Source organism: Schistocerca gregaria, chromosome 2 (assembly GCF_023897955.1).
Source record: "Schistocerca gregaria isolate iqSchGreg1 chromosome 2, iqSchGreg1.2, whole genome shotgun sequence".
In the NCBI taxonomy this organism is placed as follows: domain Eukaryota; kingdom Metazoa; phylum Arthropoda; class Insecta; order Orthoptera; family Acrididae; genus Schistocerca; species Schistocerca gregaria.
This window is the reverse complement of record NC_064921.1, coordinates 871,773,794-871,793,292: the sequence shown is the minus strand read 5'-3', so window position 1 is coordinate 871,793,292 and position 19,499 is coordinate 871,773,794. Positions and strand designations below refer to the sequence as shown.

General features: G+C 41.6%; 1 protein-coding gene across 4 annotated transcripts in view; it reads left to right on the top strand.

The window, feature by feature from the left end:
* Nucleotides 1–19,499, top strand: part of LOC126335266 (uncharacterized) — a 1,744,002-nt gene that overhangs the window by 1,104,633 nt on the left and 619,870 nt on the right. The window lies entirely within an intron of this gene.

Genomic DNA, 19,499 nt, shown 5'->3' with positions numbered 1-19,499 from the left:
ATTAATTTGATCATCCGTATGATAACTGGAATACACTCTTCAAATTGACCATATTTAAGGCCGTACTTATTCTTAACGGACTTTGACTGTTCCAAACATTTTGAATTTATTTTTTATTTTTATTTATTTATTTATTTTTTTGAGAGACCGCTACCAATCACTAAAGTTTTTTGACTTGCGTAAATTATTTAATGGAGCAAAATGTTTCGAGGTATACACCTCACATTTAGGCAAGGTTGTTCTGTCCATTTTCCACATCTTCCCGAAGTAAGACAAAGCTAACAAGTCAGCCACAGCGAAGAGTATAGACGAAACAGGTTACAGTATTTCAATCGACACCGATAATAAAGAACTGCATACTTTAGAGAGGAGCTGGAAATGGAAATATCTACCTATGGCCAGAAGTTGGGAAATGAGGACCTAAACGAAACTCCATATTTCAAAAACACTCATTCCTGACCAACGCCCATACCGTTAACAAATAAAATACCTAACAATTAAGCAATATGTCTGTCATTCTTGAAAATAATTATTAAACTGTTATTTCTAACATCAAATTGCCACAGTCTTTCTTATTGCAATGTATTTCGTCGACCAACATCAGGGTGTGCAGATAACATCGCAAGTGATTCATAACACCAGGATCGCAAGTGATTCATAACACCAGGATCGACACAATAGATGAGTCGAAGCACTCTAGACGCCTTTACATATGAGGCACTGACAACCATAAGGGTCCAAAGCACAGACACGAAGTTTTGAGAAACATCCATGTTCATGAAAATCAAATTTGTAGACAAATCCTTTTATAAAATTCGAATTTATAGACAAATCCTTTTGTAAAATTCGAATTTATAGACAAACAAGGCAAACCACTAATCTCAAAGGTCTAAATTGGCTTTCAACTAAGCTTCAACATCCTGTATTTTCTATAAAAAATAATGTACCTACTTTGTTTTGAAATATTAATTAATATTTAGGATTATATTTATTATGAATGTTAATTCATATAATTTCCGCGTGTAAACGACTGACAATAGCGTGTTTTGACAGTTGTAAAGTTTGTAATTAATGTGAAGCTAGAATAAGGAAATGAAGAACAGATACTAAATGTTCCACATACACAATTATGAGTTATCTCAACTCTTCACTGTGCTCATCACAATTTTCAGTAAGCAAATTCTGTGATTTGAAGTTAAGTTAAAACTGCCGATACACCTCCGATTACGAAGTTACACTACTACCCACATGATGTAGGCACTAAATTATGTTGGCAACCCTAGATAACAATTGAGAAATGTATAGCAACAAAATTGTGCTTTGTACCCATGTGGAAATGAATATCCGAGAAATCGATGAGGCAACTTTTCTTTATATAAATACACTGTGGGCTTACAGATATGTGCTTTATTAAGGAAGAAATTTCTTACAAACTCACCAGTATTTAGAAAATAAATGTTCCGTAAACTACTACCCTTTATTCGTTAGATATTGAGATTTCTTTATCCGTATAATCCTAACTTTCGGCTAAAGATCTTTACCAACTTCTTAAAGCCGACTTGATAATTGTGAAAGTTTTTCGTTTCGAAACGGAAAAGTCAGTCAGTGAGATATTAGCTGTCACAGGGCTTGGAGCTGCAGCTATTCAAATAGAGATCAGGAAGAGTTTGCGAAAATCGATATCGAATCAATTGCCATGGTTTCCAGAGCGCCGGTCGTAAAAACTCTGCCGCCAGCGGAAACCACGGCCGACTCTGCAAGCAGAATAGTCTCGTTTCCTGCTTTCTTTTGTCAGCGGTAAGCTACTTACCTGCAGCGGGCAGGCTTTCTAGGTAAAAATCTGGAGTTCTGTACTGGGTCACTGAACGCTGTTGCAAAATAAAAGTAGTCTGTTTTTCAAACACTTGAGAGGTGGATGTACTAATACACATTTTTCTAGTTAATAATTACTATTTGTCATGTCACTGAATACAGAAATACGACGAATAAATAATTCGTATCAGTGTAGCTCTTTCTTTTTCACCCAGTTGTGTTTGCTGTGAGTTCACAGTCTCGTAAAAATCTTTGAAAAACTTCATCTTCCCCATTGACTGAATGTTTACTAAAAATTCAATGGGTTTTAAGAACATACAATGAGTGGCGAAAATGAAGTCTTCCACAGAATTTTTTTTATTCGTGCCTCATAACACTCATTAGGTGACATTCATTAAATTTTTTATGACATTTAATTCGCACCAAACCGCTGATGTTCGTTGGATATGTCAGCTACCAACATGAACGAGAAGAAAAACCAAAAACTTTAACGTTCCTGCAGATGTGGCAGAATCTATTGTAATTAGAAAAAAGCCAACACGCGGAGAGACCAGGATCAAATTTCACAAGGTAATGGCAGTTTTTGCCCCCATTCAAAGGAATCGAGAGCTGGAACTTCTCAAGGAAATGATGATTCAAGGACCTAGTCATCCGAGACGAAATTCTTAAAAAATACATTTTTGAGCTCCATCTAGGCAGTTAGATAATGTAATTTTTCAGAACATTTATCTCGGTGTAAAGCGGTTTTTTAATTACTTAAAGAGCATGAACAGTCACAACTGCTTGAAACTTTTTTTTTTTATGAGGTTACTGGTTTCGGTCTGTTTCCGACCATCTTCAGACCTCTCACCCTGAGATCTACCATCAGGGGTGAGAGCTCTAAAGATGGTCGAAAACAGACCGAAACCGGTAATCTTATAAAAAGAAGTTTCTTGCAGTTTTGACTGTTCATGTTCAGTCTTAAGATAAATGATAGGTCTTTCAGCTCCACTTCCTTAATCGTACACTGGATACGTTTCCACTTATCATTCTTAAATGTAAAATAGTCATATTACATTATCGACTCTGAGACTGTACAGTTCTGTACAATTGTCTTGAGTCGTCGAAGTATACATGCGTCATCCAGAAACAAATGAAATTCACAGATTTTAAAAATGGCAGAAACTCTAATTGTGTCATTTGTGCCTAAAGTGTCTAGTATTAGGAATTTTACATTAGTCGCTATAGCGCCGCAGACTGTCTGGCGTGCTTTAGAAGTTTCCAAATTTGATTCTGTCAGAAACTAAGATATTCGGCGAGAGCCTTAAAGAATTAGTAACACACTCTGATTGCAAGAATGTTCTATATTTTTTTCGTTACTATTTTCGCACATTATGATTAGCTTCAGATTAGTGTTCATAAAATAAGATCAAAAACACACAACTTTTAGCCAAGAATGGGTGCAACAGAAAATGGTTAACATTTTCTGTCGTCATTTTAGTTTTTTGCCAGTTTGTAAACACAGACCCATCTGTCGATGATCATAATTGATCGAAACTCCAGAAAAAAGGAAAAACACACTTCAATGACTGATACTAAATCCAAAATCTCAAACACTGTATCGCTGTATCCTTCAGTATGACCATGTCACACTTCATCATGAATGTCATTCCCAAAAAAAATATCTCGAAGCTGAGAAGAACTGGAAACTCCACGTTGACTGATGATGTGAGTTATTAGAAGCAAGAACTGCTACACAAGACTGTCGGTAAGAGAAGCCTGGGAATTTCCCGGAAAGGATGAAGTCATTAATAGCAAGGATATCACGTGGAGCCGGTATGTCTGTTTTGCGTTAGCCGTGAAAGGAAGAAACCCGGTGTCAAGCCTCCTTAATACTATCTTCGATATCTCAGCGGAACTCTCTCTACTGGAGCGGTAATCCGTCCTGGAAAACGCCGCAGGGTGCCGTGGTCCTTAGTTGGCGTGTCAGGGCTGTCCCCCTGGACTTGCGTGCCGCAGAGTGTGCCGCCTTCTCAGAACCCGTCACTGCCCCAGTCCCAAATAATTGCACCCCAATTGCTGGTCTACCTTAATATGGTAGCGAGGCAAACTGAACCACCGCCAAGTGTCCAGACAGACCTTCTCGTGCCGAGTAACCCGTGACTCACCTGCTGATATTCAGCTGAACGCACAGTTAACCTGACTCTGTCGGGACTCGCTTTTGTAATTGACAGTGTTAATGTTTCGCATACAATCAATGGCAAAAAAAAAAAAACAGTTCTCAAGACTCAAAGATGTACATGTTCATCTCTCTTGATAGCTACTCTTTGCAGCCACTCCTACCCGTCTCGGGAACTACGTTTGGAATGAAAGCCTCACTGTATCTTTGTGTCAAATATTGTTTGCTAAACATGTTCCGCCTCGTATTAACGAGCGCTGTGGCTAAGGCACAAGTATTCCAACGATAAGTTCATATCTCTGTGCCTCCATCCCGAAGTAGGCTTTTCCCTCTTAAGGCAAATGCCGAGATTATTACTTTGAAAGGGACACGACAGATTTCCTCCACTGTCGCAGTCTATTCAGCATTTGCGCTCGGCCTCGTCGTACGATCATGAGACTGAGATTATGGCGCGTACACAGGCGAATACGCCAATGAAGCAAGACAGAAAATTACAAATATTCGTACGAAGTGCCTTTCGCAGTGCACCAGAAATGATTTGCATACTATGACGTAGATATATCGACTTATCCATTGATTCGACTTAAATCATAGTTTGTTATTCCGTCAAGGTAAATAAGTATTTAATGCCAGATCTTCTAATGTAATCATGATATCGAATCTTCAGTCTGTTAGTTGCTTATCTTATGCTTACGATGTACTTATCAGTCTACATGTACTTATCAGTCTACTCATTGGTTGGGTGCGGCCTGCCACGAAAACCTCCTGTGCCAACCTCTTCATCTCAGAGTAGCACTCAGCTATTTGTTGGATGTATCCTAATCCCCGCCTTCTTGTACAGTTTTTATCCTCTACAGCTGGCTGTAGAGCCGTGGAAGTTATTCCCTGATGTCTTAACAGATGTCTTATCATCCTATTTCTTGTTCTTGTTTGTGTTTACCATGCGTTCCTCTCTTCGCCGTTGTCAGTGCACCTATTTTTCAACACTGTATCTCATACGTTTCGAGTCTATTATTTTCTGGTTTTACCACAGACTATGATTCACTACCATACAATGCTGTGCCTATGTTTGATAATAGTAAACTTCTTTTGCCCAAGAAACAGTACGGGCGAAATACTGTATCCCTGTGTCACCCTTCTCAATGCGAGAACTTCGTTCTTGACTTTTTATTTTTACTGTTCGCTCTTGGTTCTTGTCCATATTACCGCGAGTTTTGTGCCATTAATCTGGCTGGTGTGTTGCGGATTACCTGCTCAAACTGACAACCAGCAATTATTTCTTATTTGGTATTTACCACTTTCGAAAACGTTTTTGAAATATGTTATTCATCGTCATCACGTTGAACAGTTTCCAGCTCCACGCTGAGTCTTTTTGCAACATAAGCCTCTCCACGTAGTTCTGTGTTGACTACGGTCCAGTCCTCGCCTCTCTTTTTCAGCATACTCCTCCATACCTTTCAGCCTCCTCTTGGTCGTTACCTTCGCTTTTCAATTTCATGCATTTTCTTGGGAATCTCTTCTTTTCCTTTCTCTTTAAGTGCCCAAAGGGTTTCTCTTTCACTATTTCCCTTATCCTTTCAGTCTTCATCGTATCTCTCCTTGTTACTCCTAAGTTATTTATCCGAGACTTCATTTCACAGGCCTGTAATGTGCTTACATCTCTTTTCTTCATTAGCCACGTTTCAAGTGCATAGGTTAGTATCGGGATGTATCAACTTCTCTATATTACTTCTTTGCTTTTTTGAGGGACGTCATAGTTCCTAACTAGGCCCCCAACACTTCCTCAGGTATACTTCTGCCTGTCTGCCATGTTCACATCTTTCTCATTTCTTCTCTTTTCCTCTCTCACACTTCCCAAGTACTTCACACTTTCCACCTCCTTCAATTGTTCACCTCCAGTCCTTATTCCGCCAGTTGGTCTGAAGTTGTAACAAGGAAAGTAGTATCACACGAAAGTTGTGAACAAATCGATGAGGATTTGCAGGAAATAAATGCGTGGTGTAATGACTGGCACTTATCTCTTAATACTAGTAAGTGTAACCTACTGCGTAAAACAAGGCGAAAATCCCCATTAATGTACGAGTACAAAATAAATGCCCAGTCTTTAGAAACGGTAACAGCCCTCTAGTATCTGGGTGTGACTATTCGAAATGATCTCAAATGGAATGGTCAGATTACACAAGTAACGGGCAAGGCGAACTGTAGATTGCGGCTTATTGGTAGAATCCTGGAGCGATGCAGTCCTTCAACAAAGGAAATTGCTTAAAAAACGTTATTTCGTCCAGTCTTAGAGTATTGTTCGTCTGTTTGGGACCCTTACCAGTTGGATCTGATTCAATAGATTGAGAAGGTCCAAAGAAGAGTGGCAAGATTCGTGACTGGTACATTTAGCCATCGCGAGAGCGTTGCAAGTCTCATTGAAAATATGAAGTGGGACACACATGCAGATAGACGACGCGCTAAACGGAAGGGGGTGCTCACCAAATTCCGAAATCCGATCTTCGCCGAGGATGTAGAGCGTATATTATTACCACCAACTTTCAAATCGCGCAATGATCACCATTCAAAAACAAGGGAAATTGGAGTTCTTATTCAGGCGGCCAGACTCTCGTTTATGGCTTTGGCGCGAATTGTGCCTACCGCTACACACCGCTTGGTGGCTACCGGAGTATGTAGGTAGACACGTAGCTGTACAAGGAATTCATGTTTGTTTACTTTAAATTCCATTCCATAATGTCTCACAGTTTCTCCCTAGCATCCAGCTGTTTCTAGACATGCTCCTCCCTGTTTCCCCAGATCATGTCATCTGTGAACACCATTGTTTTCGCCTCGTCTTCTCCAGTTTTTTTTTTTTTTTTTCTGCCACCTTAGTTATTATATCATCCAAGACGACAAGGAAGAAGAGAGATGAGAATGCACTGCTCTGTTTCACTTCATTTGTTTGCTGGAACCAATTCTGTTTCTCATTTCCCACTTTCACACACTAAAGTTTCCCCTGCACATTCCCTCTACTCCCTTCTTTTCTAGCGCTTCCCCACCTTTCTTGTACAGACGCTATCAAATGCATTTTCTGTATCGAGAAAGGCCATCACGACTTCTTCGTAGTGGTGCTGCTGAAGCTGCCTCATTCCAAATTTGAGGTTAACAGTTGTCCTCCCAGATCCGGAACAATGCTATTCCGTTCTCAATTTGTTCTCCACACTCGCATTCTGCTCTCAAAGATTTTTTCATGTACCTTTGGTATCAATGTGACTCCTCCTGTAGCTTCTACAATTCTACGTACTCACTTTGTTAAATGTAGGGGTAATTAGTGCCCCCCTACAATCTTCTGAAGTTTTCTCCTCATCCCCTGGCACCCTCATCGCACGATACAGCTACTGGTTCCCAGTCTCCCTTCCTGCCTTCACCATTTCAACACTTAATTCGTCCGTACCTGGTGCCTTTCCCCCTTTCATGTTGTGCAGTGCCACTTCCATTTCTTTCAATCACGTCCTCTCTCCCCCCCCCCCCCCCCTTAGTTAGTAATGTTCGCATATTAGTAATGTTCACATATCTAGAATGTTCGATGGCTGAATAAATACTAGTTTTCTGAAATATTCGGTGTTCGTATAAATAGATGCGCTCTGCGTCCACGAGAGCAGTTCTGTTCTGTCTGTGCGTTGTTTCCATAATAAACGAGCTAGTTTCATTGAAGACTCATTTTTAGGATTGCCATTTGAGTGTCGTTATGACCTGACTTATTGCGTATTACTCGCCTTTCCCTATAAGTTACCCATCCTTCTTTCAGAATTTCGAACTTCTTGTATCAGTTTTCATTGGTTCAAACGGTTCAAATGGCTCTGAGCACTATGGGACTTAACTGCTGAGTTCATCAGTCCCCTTGAACTTAGAACTACCTAAACCTAGCTAACCTAAAGACATCACGCACATCCATGCCCGAGACAGGATTCGAACCTGCGACCGCAGCAGTCGCACGGTTTCAGACTGCAGCGACTAGAACCGCTCGGCCACTCCGGCCGGCCAATTTTCATTGTCGAACATTTTATCCATCTCGTCAAATCCTGTGGTTTCTGCCTGAAGTAACCATTTTATTAATTTTTTTTCTAAATACCAGTGCCCTTCGCACGAGACCACTGATGCTGGTACAAGACAAAAACACCTAGTGGTATGCTGAGGTACATCAAAGTAGTGCGTTGTAGAAGTCATAGCGTTCAAATCAACAATCGACGCACAGATTGAGCTGCAGTAGAGTGTGACATGTGTTTTCTTTATAGAAATCATACTGATTAAATCGTTGACAGTGAAAGTAAGTATATCTGTACTTGTAAGGTAAATTTGAGTCTGTACTACTGACGTTATGGATGGCTTGGAATTGTAAAGAATGTACTTCTGAAACAAATTTATTAAATTTTAGCCCCTAAAGTTAGTTATTTAGGACTATGAATTATAGGCATTACGAGTTGGTAAAGTTTTGAGATGCGGGACTGAGTCTAGGAAAACTGTGAAACTGCTTTCGGATGAATCTCGTAAAGTGATGAGTGGTTGAGAAATGTGTCTCTACATCTACACTACACACACACTCTGCAATCCACCACACGGTACCTCGTACCACAACTAGCATCTGCTCTCCCTGTTCCACTCCCAAAAGAACGAGGGAAAAATGACTGCCTATATGCCTCTGTACGAACCCTAATCTCTTATCTTATCTTTGTGGTCTTTCCGCGAAATGTAAGTTGGCGGCAGTAAAATTGTACTGCAGTCAGTCTCAAATGCTGGTTCTCTAAATTTCCTAAGTAGCGATTCACGAAAAGAACGCCTCCTTTCCTCTAGAGACTCCCACCCGAGTTCCTGAAGCATTTCCGTAACACTAGCGTGATGATCAAACCTACCAGTAGCAAATCTAGCAGCCCGCCTCTGAATTGCTTCTATGTCCTCCCTCAATCGGACCTGATATGGATCCCAAACGCTAGAGCAGTACTCAAGAATAGGTGGTATTAGTGTTTTATAAGCGGTCTCCTTTACAGATGAACCACATCTTCCCAAAATTCTACCAACGAACCGAAGACAACTATCCGCCTTCCCCACAACTGCCATTACATGCTTCTCCCACTTCATATCGCTCTGCAATGTTAGGCGCAAATATTTAATCGACGTGACTGTGTCAAGCGCTACGCTACTAATGGAGTATTCAAACACTCCGGGATTCTTTTTACTATTCATCTGCATTAATTTACATTTGTCTATATTTAGAGTTAGCTGTCATTCTCTACACCAATCACAAATCCTGTCCAAGTCCTCTTGTATCCTCCTACCGTCACTCAACGACGATACCTTCCCGTACACCAAAGCATCATTAGCAAACAGCCGCACATTGCTATCCACCCTTCTGGGAGACTGATGACGACAGCAGTTATGTCCCATAGTGCTCAGAGCCATTTGAACCATTAAATCTACCCGTAACAAATCTAGCAGCCCGCCTCTGAATTGCTTCTATGACCTCCCTCAATCCGACCTGATAGGGATCCCAAACGCTCGAGCAGTAATCAAGAATAGGTCATATTAGTGTTTTATAAGCGGTCCCCTTTACAGATGAACCACATCTTCCCAAAATTCTACCAATGAACCGAAGACGACTATCCGCCTTCCCCACAACTGCCATTACATGGTTCTCCCACTTCATATCGCTCTGCAATGTTAGGCGCAAATATTTAATCGACGTGACTGTGTTAAGCGCTACACTACTAATGGAGTATTCAGACATGACAGGATTCTTTTTCCTATTCATCTGCATTAATTTACATTTATCTGAATTTAGAGTTAGCTGCCATTCTTAAGTCTCCAAGTGGTTCGAAAGTGAAAGTACAACTTCAAAATAATTTGTTTACTTTTTGGCAATTCCTTCTTATACTCGTTGCTTACTATGATGATAATGGCTAAATCCGTGAACAATATTAAAACAATTTTTTTATATTGTTGGGACTCATAGGCTTAAGTTACCAAACGCAGCGCAAAACTGCCTCTTTGGTGCCCTTATCCATAGAACGGAAACACTCTTTTTTCCGCCGGCCACGGTGGCCGAGCGGTTCTAGGCGCTTCAGTCCGGAAACGCACGACTGCTACGGTCGCAGGTTAGAATCCTGCCTCGGGCATGGATGTGTGTGATGTCCTTAGGTTAGTTAGGTTTAAGGAGTTCTATGTTCTAGGGGAATGATGACCTCCGATGTTAAGTCCCATAGTGCTCAGAGCCGTTTGAAGCCATCTGTTTTTTCGCACGAGAGCACCTCTAGTAACGCAACCCTCCATGTATTCGTATTCAGCGAGAATCAGCAGTGCAAGGTCGATCCAACCGGACAATGATACTTATAAGTGTTGAGGATGCTAGATATGACTAGAATACCTGTAGTACAGGCCGGTACGGCAGAGGTGGCTGTTGCGACGCCAGGAACACAGCCAGTATATAAGGCGCTGAGGCTGGCAGACATTAGGTAACAGGTAGCGGCTCTCTCACGCCACGAACACCGTGTTTTCCGCTTCGCTCCCTCGGACGCGGCTCACGGTAATCCGAACTGACGCGGCAGCCGTTTGTAATCCTGCACGCGACGAGCCGCAGATTCCAGTCACGTGCTGAGCTTAGCTGGGCTAGCGCAGCCAGTGTCCCGTGGGACGGCCGGCAATGAGCGATGCGTTTCTCCCAGCAGATGGGGTGACTGCGAGCTAGCGGCAGCGGCTGCGCCTCGTATGAATATGCAGCGCCGGCCAGCCGCCGCATTAAATAACGCGCGCTACACGTGCGTGCCCTGCCTGACTCAGCACACCTTCCTCCGTGTCCGTAATTGCGTCCAGCCAGAGCGCCACAAAAACGTCACCGATACTCCGGTGCTCTGGCCGATCCACAACATCCGGTACGTGAGGCATTCTTAACTGACGCGGCGACAAAGGAAACTCCCGTCATCCTACGACCTCTCTGCTCTGGAGTTCAAAACCGCGTCTGTGTAAAGTGTGCTTTTCCACGATTTCCATAATTCGGACCAGACAATTGCTGGAATAGTTACTGTGAACAAGGCACAGCCGGTATCTTTTCCCAGAGTGAGTTCCGTTTCACTGTCGGCGTAACGTTAGCTCCAAACATAATTTTAGTTATTGGATATACATTCCGCCATTTACGCAAAACACTGTTTTTTTCTTGCTACCCAAACGTGTTTCGGCATCTCTGTTCCATCATAAATGGGTTTTGATAATTGAATAACAGTAAAAAGTTAACATACTTTAGTTTGTAACTGTTATAACAAAATGAGGCCTAAAGACAGTTTTTGTTCGTACCTTGATTTTGCATTATATAGGTTTCGAGGACAATCTCTACGGTCCCGAGTTAGAGTCTCGGTCCGGCTCACAGTTTACAACAGCCAGGAAGTTGCAGTCTCTGTGGCGTCCTCTGTTATTAGTTCGTCATCTGCAAACCAGGCAATTTTAATTTTAATTTTATCAACGATTTAACCCATCCCTTGATTTTTAAAAATGTGATTTTGGTGTGGCAAAATGCTTTTCGTGTATATTTTGTTATTACCGACGTTGTATGGAGTTCATTCTTGAATAACTGTGTTTTAGCGTCCCGCAGAACATTTTGCCACACAAAAATCACGTTTTTAAAAAGTCAAAGAATGGGTTAACTCGCTTATAAAATTCATATTTATATCGTTTGATTTGCAGACGACAAGCTATCAATGCTGGACACCATACAGATGCACCAGCAAAACCATATAATGTAAAATGAAAATAAGAACTAAAACGAACAAAAATTGTCTTCAGGCCTCATATTAGTAGATAGTTACAACCTAAAATATGTCCGTTTTTCCCATTGTTCAATAAACAAAGCCCACTGCTGATGCATTTGAGTAACGAGAAAAACCAGTTTTTGACATAAAAGGCAAAACCTATATTCGATGAGTTTAACTTAGAGCACGAAAAAATACAAGAACTGCAAATACAAAAGATGAAGAGTTTTCCTTCCTTCCCCTGCGTCCTTCCAATCTCCCCATTTTCTGATCCTTCTCGTTCTCTTCATTCTGTATTTATATCTACATAATACTCAACCTTACGGTGCGTGGCGGAGGGTACCTTATACTACTACTAGTCCTTTTCCTTAGTGTTCCACTGGCAAACAGCGCGAGGGAAAAACGACTGTCTATATGCCTCCGTAAGAGCCTTAATTTCCTTTGCGTGGAACTCCATTTGTAATGTCTTGTCTTCGCGGTCAAAATGATGAACCCAACTTTCATCCCGTGTCACATTGTTGTTAATGCTCAAAGGAAATTTTTGACAGAAGCCCATCTCCTCTGTAGCATGTCACGTGTGATCTTTCGAGGCCACCAGCCGTGTACATAGTTTTCTACACCGCAGTTCTGCAACGATGGCCTCTACACCCTCTCGCGATCTGCCACACTTACCCGAGAGTTACGTCTGTGTTGTGCGTCGTTTCAAACATTATTACTGTAACTGATGGTATCTGGATAACACAGTGTCAATTGGAGCAGTGGCTGAAATTTCTAGTACAGATTCAGTAGGTAGCGTAGACTGTTTGCTTATTATTGAAGAAGCATTTTATGAAATTCGTGAAACTGACTCTGATACTGAAGTGGCTGTAAATGTGCTGCATGTGCGTCTTTAGAATTTTTTGTATACGCCAGTCCTTTGGGAAGTGTCTTCCTCCTGAGGTCATATGTTTATTGCTAGTCGTTGAGACTGTTAATTTCCGGTAGATTTTTTTCAAGTTACCAATATTATCTTATGCTCATAACTTATTGGTCTGAATATTTTCAACCCCATAACTCATGATAGACTTGAAAATTCATAATAAATTGATTAGTTTTACTGTTTACTGTTTCCAAAGAGTACATACTGACATGTATTCCATTTTTCTGCTGGCACGGGCATGTTGACAGTTAGAGTTAAGCTGCATGTTCTGCACTCTTCTGTTTATCTTATTCAATATGTATATGATGGCCTGAAAAGTATTTGTTTCTAAAGTTAAAGTAAGTAAATTTTACTTACCCTCACTGAGCATACTTCACAGATAAGTTTTTAAACAAGACAGAATTTTAACGCCATAGTTACAACATATTTAGTCTGCGTTGAAATTGATCAAGAAACACTGTAGGTTGAGAATAACAAAAGTATTTACAAATATAATAGAAGAGTCACCGATTTTGTACTCTCGCATAGAAAGAGAGAAAGCGCGATTAAACGCAAATATGTTTCAAATCCAGTGACTTGTAAGTATTTTATTAAACAGCAGACCAGTTTTTGACTGCAATTAATTATCAGACACACGTCTAAAATGGTAGTAAAATGTTTGTAATTGTTGTATAATCCAATACATGTAATGAATATTACGTGAAACTAAATTGGATGAGACACTTCACAGATAACTGACCAAGTCATACCAGCAATTTACAATTAGAAAAATAGAGACTCTTATAGGACTTCGTAGTGAAGCTAACGGAATGCGTTTCTTTTGTTTCAGGTAAGAGCAAACTGCACTGAGCACACGCATGGGTCGTACAGGGCAACAAGAAAAAGGTAAAGTGCGGCCATAAAATATTTTTCACGAAATAAATTGACACAGTTTGCGTCAGCTCTTTCCAAGTGAGTCTTGCCGAGTATTCAAGTAGCCTTACTTGTTTCCTAGCCTACAGAAACACGTACGAATGTGGCGATGCCTGTCCACGTGTTACGTCATGAGCTTTGTGTTTCACGAGCTGCTGAGAAGAGTGTGGCATTAAGAACGAACTTTGATTGATCAGCTTTTGTTTATCGGTGGCACAGCTTCAAAATATATCTTACGTTAAATAGTTCCTGTGACTGAATAATATGCTACAAAATTTCTAAGTGCACATTTCGGGTCCGCGGCGTAGATTTTTCTTTGAAAACGCCGCGATGAAATCATATCAAGTGTTTCGTATTAATATGTAATATCTTTAGTACAGGGGTCATACACAGTAGTAAAATGTTTGCAGGAGTTTAGACTTCACTAATCGCTGTATGACCGACGGGCCTTGCGCCGTTACTTCATTTCCTTTTCGACGCTGCCGTAAGTTCGCTCGGTACTGGACTCTTTAGACTTTCTCGACTCCTTTCGACGCCAGCTTTCCTCTAACTTACGTGTTTTATGATTCCGAACATATTTACGAGTCATACGAGATATCTGTCATTATTGTTTAAGTCTGAATTTAATACCGATGTTCACAAATATTCCGGCAAATCCTTTTATTGTTTGAATTTTGGTCGTAGCAGTGTTGCGGGAGCTCTTCACAATGGCACTCGAGTCAATGTCTTAGCTAAATGCGTTTCCACGTTGCACTAATTTATAACTTTAGAAAAAGCTAATTCGTAACAAACTCGCACCTACACTGTTACGAAACAAGTACTGGGTGACAAAGGTTTACATCCATGATCTTTTCGTTTTGGGTTCAACCATTCTTCACGCATTTTTAATCTCGTAGTTACTGATCATTCAAATCTGACGATTCCTTGACGCACTAGAAAGTTTCATCGACATGTGATCAGAAATTTATACTACTTCCGAGACCGAACGTTAGTCAAGAGTTCAGACATGCGAAGTCGCTTGGTATGAAGGAATTCATATATCACTCATGTCCGAAGCCCTCTAAGAACAACAAATAACTTTATAACCAAAAGGAAGCTGCAGGCAGTTAGTAAAATGTTCACGTCCCGCCGCCATATATGAGATTGACTTATTTGTAGATGCGAGTTAGTACATAATACTTTCAATAGAATCCATATCCGGAAACGTACAGTTTCCGTTCTATGACGGTTTCAATTCAGATGTTTAACTCATCCACTTCTGCTTGAGGAACGGAATTAGGTGCGACGCAGTTCAGTTATTAGATAACAATTCGAAAGGAAATATAACAAAACATCCTCTTATCATTTGTTTGTATTAAAACTGAAAGCATTGCGTGATTGCACTACAAACATAAGAACCGAGCATGTTGTACACACGGAACAGTACTGATGTGTGACTACAACGGCCCGATGTGGTGCCGCCAACGTTGTTATAGACATTGTACCTATGAGGCATGTTCTGGTACACTTCCCCATCCCACCTAGTGTCTCCACAATTTCTAGTGCAGCGGCCAGAACTCTTGCAAGTACATATTCCTCTGTCTCTACAGGAGTCTCGTAAATTAAACTTTGAATACGCTAAATGACATCAGATGACTGCACGTTGTTATCCTGTCTGCCTAGTGCATAGCAGGACAAGCAACTCTAAGACTTTCCACTTTCTCTTAGCGTTAAACATCTAAACTGAAATCGTCGTAGGACGGAAACGTTACGTTTCCGGAATGGGGTTCCCTATTCAACGTATTATGCACTCACTCTCCTCTAAAAGTCCTAGAAATTTGTAACTGGAATTTCGGAATAGCCTGTACTTGTGATACTAGTCTGGTCAATAGCGTCTCAATTCTCTCTCTCTCTCTCTCTCTCTCTCTCTCTCTCTCTCTCTCTCTCTCTCTCTCTCTCTCTTCCTTTCCTCTCTGGTCCCTGCGCGTCTTGGCTGCAGATACATAGCTCATAGCAAAACAACTGTATAAGGTAACTGCTGTGCCGAAATCACTAAGGAAAATTATCATTAAACAAAACTTTTAACTGACGATGACGATAAGTTCGACGAAATTATACACTAAGAGTCGCCAAAATAAAACTGGTCGGTGAAAATATTTACAATAAGCCTTACGTGGGACTGACTCGTGTTAATAAACATCATGGAAGATGCTAGAAATGGCCACCGCTGATGTCGATGCAGTGCTATCGAAGTGTGAGACAAGCGTAGCAGCTCTGCCTGAGGGATAGCAACAACAGCGTTTTCATTGTTCTCCTGTAGCCTTTACAGTGTGTGAGGATTATTGGAGCACAGCTGATCCTTCAAGCTGACCCACTGGCAAAAATCATAAGAAGAAGAAGAAGAAGAAGAAGAAGAAGAAGAGTGTGTGTGTGTGTGTGTGTGTGTGTGTGTGTGTGAGAGAGAGAGAGAGAGAGAGAGAGAGAGAGAGAGAGAGAGAGAGAGAGAGAGAGAGAGAGAGAGAAAGATATCAAGCGATCGAGGCTGCCATGATATTGCACTGCCAATACTTACTGTTCACCCCCCCCCCCCCCCCCACCTCCCTCCAGCTACCACACAACACCTCGTGCACTCGTGACAAGGTTGTCAAGGTGATGTGTTCAGTTGCTCCATCTTGCTGAAAATATCCGTACAGTCGATCTTCTTTCTTGTGTTGATCCACGTTTAGATTAAACTTTTCCGGGGTATACTGGTTAGCACTGATAGTTTGGTGGAAGATTGGTATTACGATGCGGACACCAGTCATTTTGCAGCGAACAGCAATCTTCGAATTATGCAATGGATCTTCAGAGTACTGACGGTATTTTCTGATACTTTAATGGCACATATTCTGACAGTTTACTTACTATGATACACTGAGGCCTCATTCCACTTCTCTGGTAGAACTCAAAAGGCGGAAGTTCGTCTGGGCGCTTTAACTCGTGCACTAAAGTAATTTTTTTCGTTTTTCTGGGCCAGTTTTCTTTATCACTTTTAGATATGGGGCGTATTCGGAGAGAAAGGTCCGTTGTTGGTGCGAAATAGAAACCACTGAAAATCCGATGGAACTTTGCACAGATGTGTTAAGCAGTGTCTCTAGAGTGCCTATCGATCGCTTCACGTCGCTCTTTTCAGTTCAGGGCGTAAAGTGATCACGTAGAAATGCCTAAAACAACAGTGTCTCCCGCCAAGTATGTGGATCTGGAAAGAGATTTCGCCTGAAGCTATGCAGCGCACATCAGACAAATGTCATGTGTTTCTTCAAGACGGTTTTTATCCGCATTCTGTAGGGTCAATGAAGGCGCACCTGCAGCATTTCCGATGGGAGGTGTTGGATAACCCACAGTACAGTCCCTAATAGGCTCCCTCCGATGTTCATCTCTGCTCACTCGAACCGCTGGCTACGAAGGCAACTTTGGTACAAACAGCGAAAGGCAGACCAGCGTAGAGAATTGGCGGAAAGCACAGGCTGCTGCTTTCTGTGGCGAGGGTAATGGAAAGTTTGTACAATGCTACGACAGGTGTGTAAGACGGAGCGGCGACTAGTTAGAGGGGTAGCTGGAAGGTGTGGCTAACTGTCCCGAGTAAAAAAAATTTTTGATTTTTACTGCGGTTTTCACTTTGCGACCCATCGGACCTTACTTTCCGAATAGCCCTCCTACAAACGAGTTTTCGATGAAGCCTATACAGGGTGTTACAAAAAGGTAAGGCCAAACTTTCAGGAAACATTCCTCACACACAAAGAAAGAAAATATGTTATGTGGCATGTGTCCGGAAACGCTTAGTTTCCATGTTAGAGCTCATTTTATTACTTCTCCTCAAATAACATTAATCATGGAATGGAAAAACACAGCAACAGAACGTACCAGCGTGACTTCAGACGCTTTGTTACAGGAAATGTTCAAAATGTCCTCCGTTAGCGAGGATACATGCATCCACCCCCCGTCGCATGGAATCCCTGATGCGCTGATGCAGCCCTGGAGAATGGCGTATTGTATCACAGACGTCCACAATACGAGCACGAAGAGTCTCTACATTTAGTACCGGGGTTGCGTAGACAAGAGCTTTCAAATGCCCCCATAAATGAAAGTCAAGAGGGTTGAGGTCAGGAGGGCATAGAGGCCATGGAATTGGTCCGTATCTACCAATCCATCGGTCACCGAATCTGTTGTTGAGAAGCTTACGAACACTTCGACTGAAATATTCAGGAGCTCCATCGTGCATGAACCACATGTTGTGTCGTACTTGTAAAGGCACATGTTCTAGCAGCACAGGTAGGTGGAAGAACAAACTAAAATGAGCTCTAACATGGAAATTAAGCGTTATCGGACACATGTCCACATAACATCTTTTCTTTATTTGTGTGTGAGGAATGTTTCCTGAAAGTTTGGCCGAACCTTTTTGTAGCATCCTGTATATGCTGAACGGTCCAGCTACTATCCAGGAAAGGCACAGCTGTACATAGTTAGCTTTCTGTAGAGTGGGAAGTCCAGCTCCACCTAAGAGCGCGCTGCACCAGTGAATGTGGCGAGTTTAAAGGTAGGAGCGAACGTCTGCATTCGGGCGGCGGTCAGACAGACGGCAGCGTTAGTGGCTGACCGCAAACTGTAACGGCCGCCTGCGGCCTGGGTGTGGCCTCGCAGTTATGCGAACTGCCACCGGGCCTAATCACCCACGGCTGGCTGCCTCTGCGTTCCGCGTGTCGAGTCTCTCTCTTCCCTTCTCATTTATTCCCGATCTTCCCTTTCCCCTTATTTCCTTTCTCATTCATTCCAATCCTTTCCTTTCCTCTCATTTCCCTTCCCATTCATTGCCATCTCTTCCTTTCCCTTCATTTCTCTTTTCAGTCATTTTCCTGCTACCCCTTTTCTTCATTTTCCTTCTCGTTCTTTCCTTTCCTTTCCCTATTCATTCACTTCAGTATTTTCCTATTCACTCATTTCCCTTCTCATTCATTCGATTCCATTTCTTTCATTTCCCCTTGTTTTCCTTGTTCATTCGCTTCCCTCCTCATTCTTTCTTTACTATCTCTTCCCGTTCATTCCTTTATCATTTATTTGTATCCTTCCTTTGGCTTAGTTTTTCCTCATCAGACATGATTTACAACGAGAGCACAGTACAAAAAGTAACTTCGGCAAATGGGGTTACGGGCATGATTTGAGTAAATTTCGTATACATTTTTGTCAATAAAAAATAGTAGATACCTAATTAGATTTTTGGGTCTTCACCTCTTAGTTTTAGACCAAATCTTCTTTGAAGTTTTCTCTGTCAAACTAAGTCCTAATGTCTGATTAATCTGAGCCTTTGTGGAAGTGAAAGTTTCAGGTTCAGGATTTACGAACTTTTGATTCAGTCCACCTGTGTATTTTTAAATCACAGTACTTACTTCATCTGGCTTACCCATTTTAAAGTAGACTCCGGACAGCGGTGCAACATGTCTTTGTTCACATCAGCCAATCACTGCGAGAGGTGAAGCAATAGCTCAAAGAAAAATCCTATGGATGCCTGAGAACTGAATGCCTGACCCTTTGGATTTGTAACGTGACAGTTAGTTATGCGCACATATTTGTATTACATAGCGCCGATTGACTCAACGTGTGTTAAATTCTGTAGAGAGTTTCTTGCTGACGTTCAATCCAAAAGTGCTGATATCTATGGGATCATTTTCAAATATGGTTGATGGGCTACAATATTAGGTGAGAAACAGCTTTTTCGGGATCGAGTGGAAATACACTACGTGATCAAAAGTATCCGGACACCCCCAAAAACATATGTTTTTCATATTAGGTGTATTGTGCCGCCATCTACTGCCGGGTACTCCATATCAGTGACGTCAGTAGTCATTAGACATCGTGAGAGAGCAGAATGGAACATTCCGCTGAACTCACGGACTTCGAACATGGTTAGGTG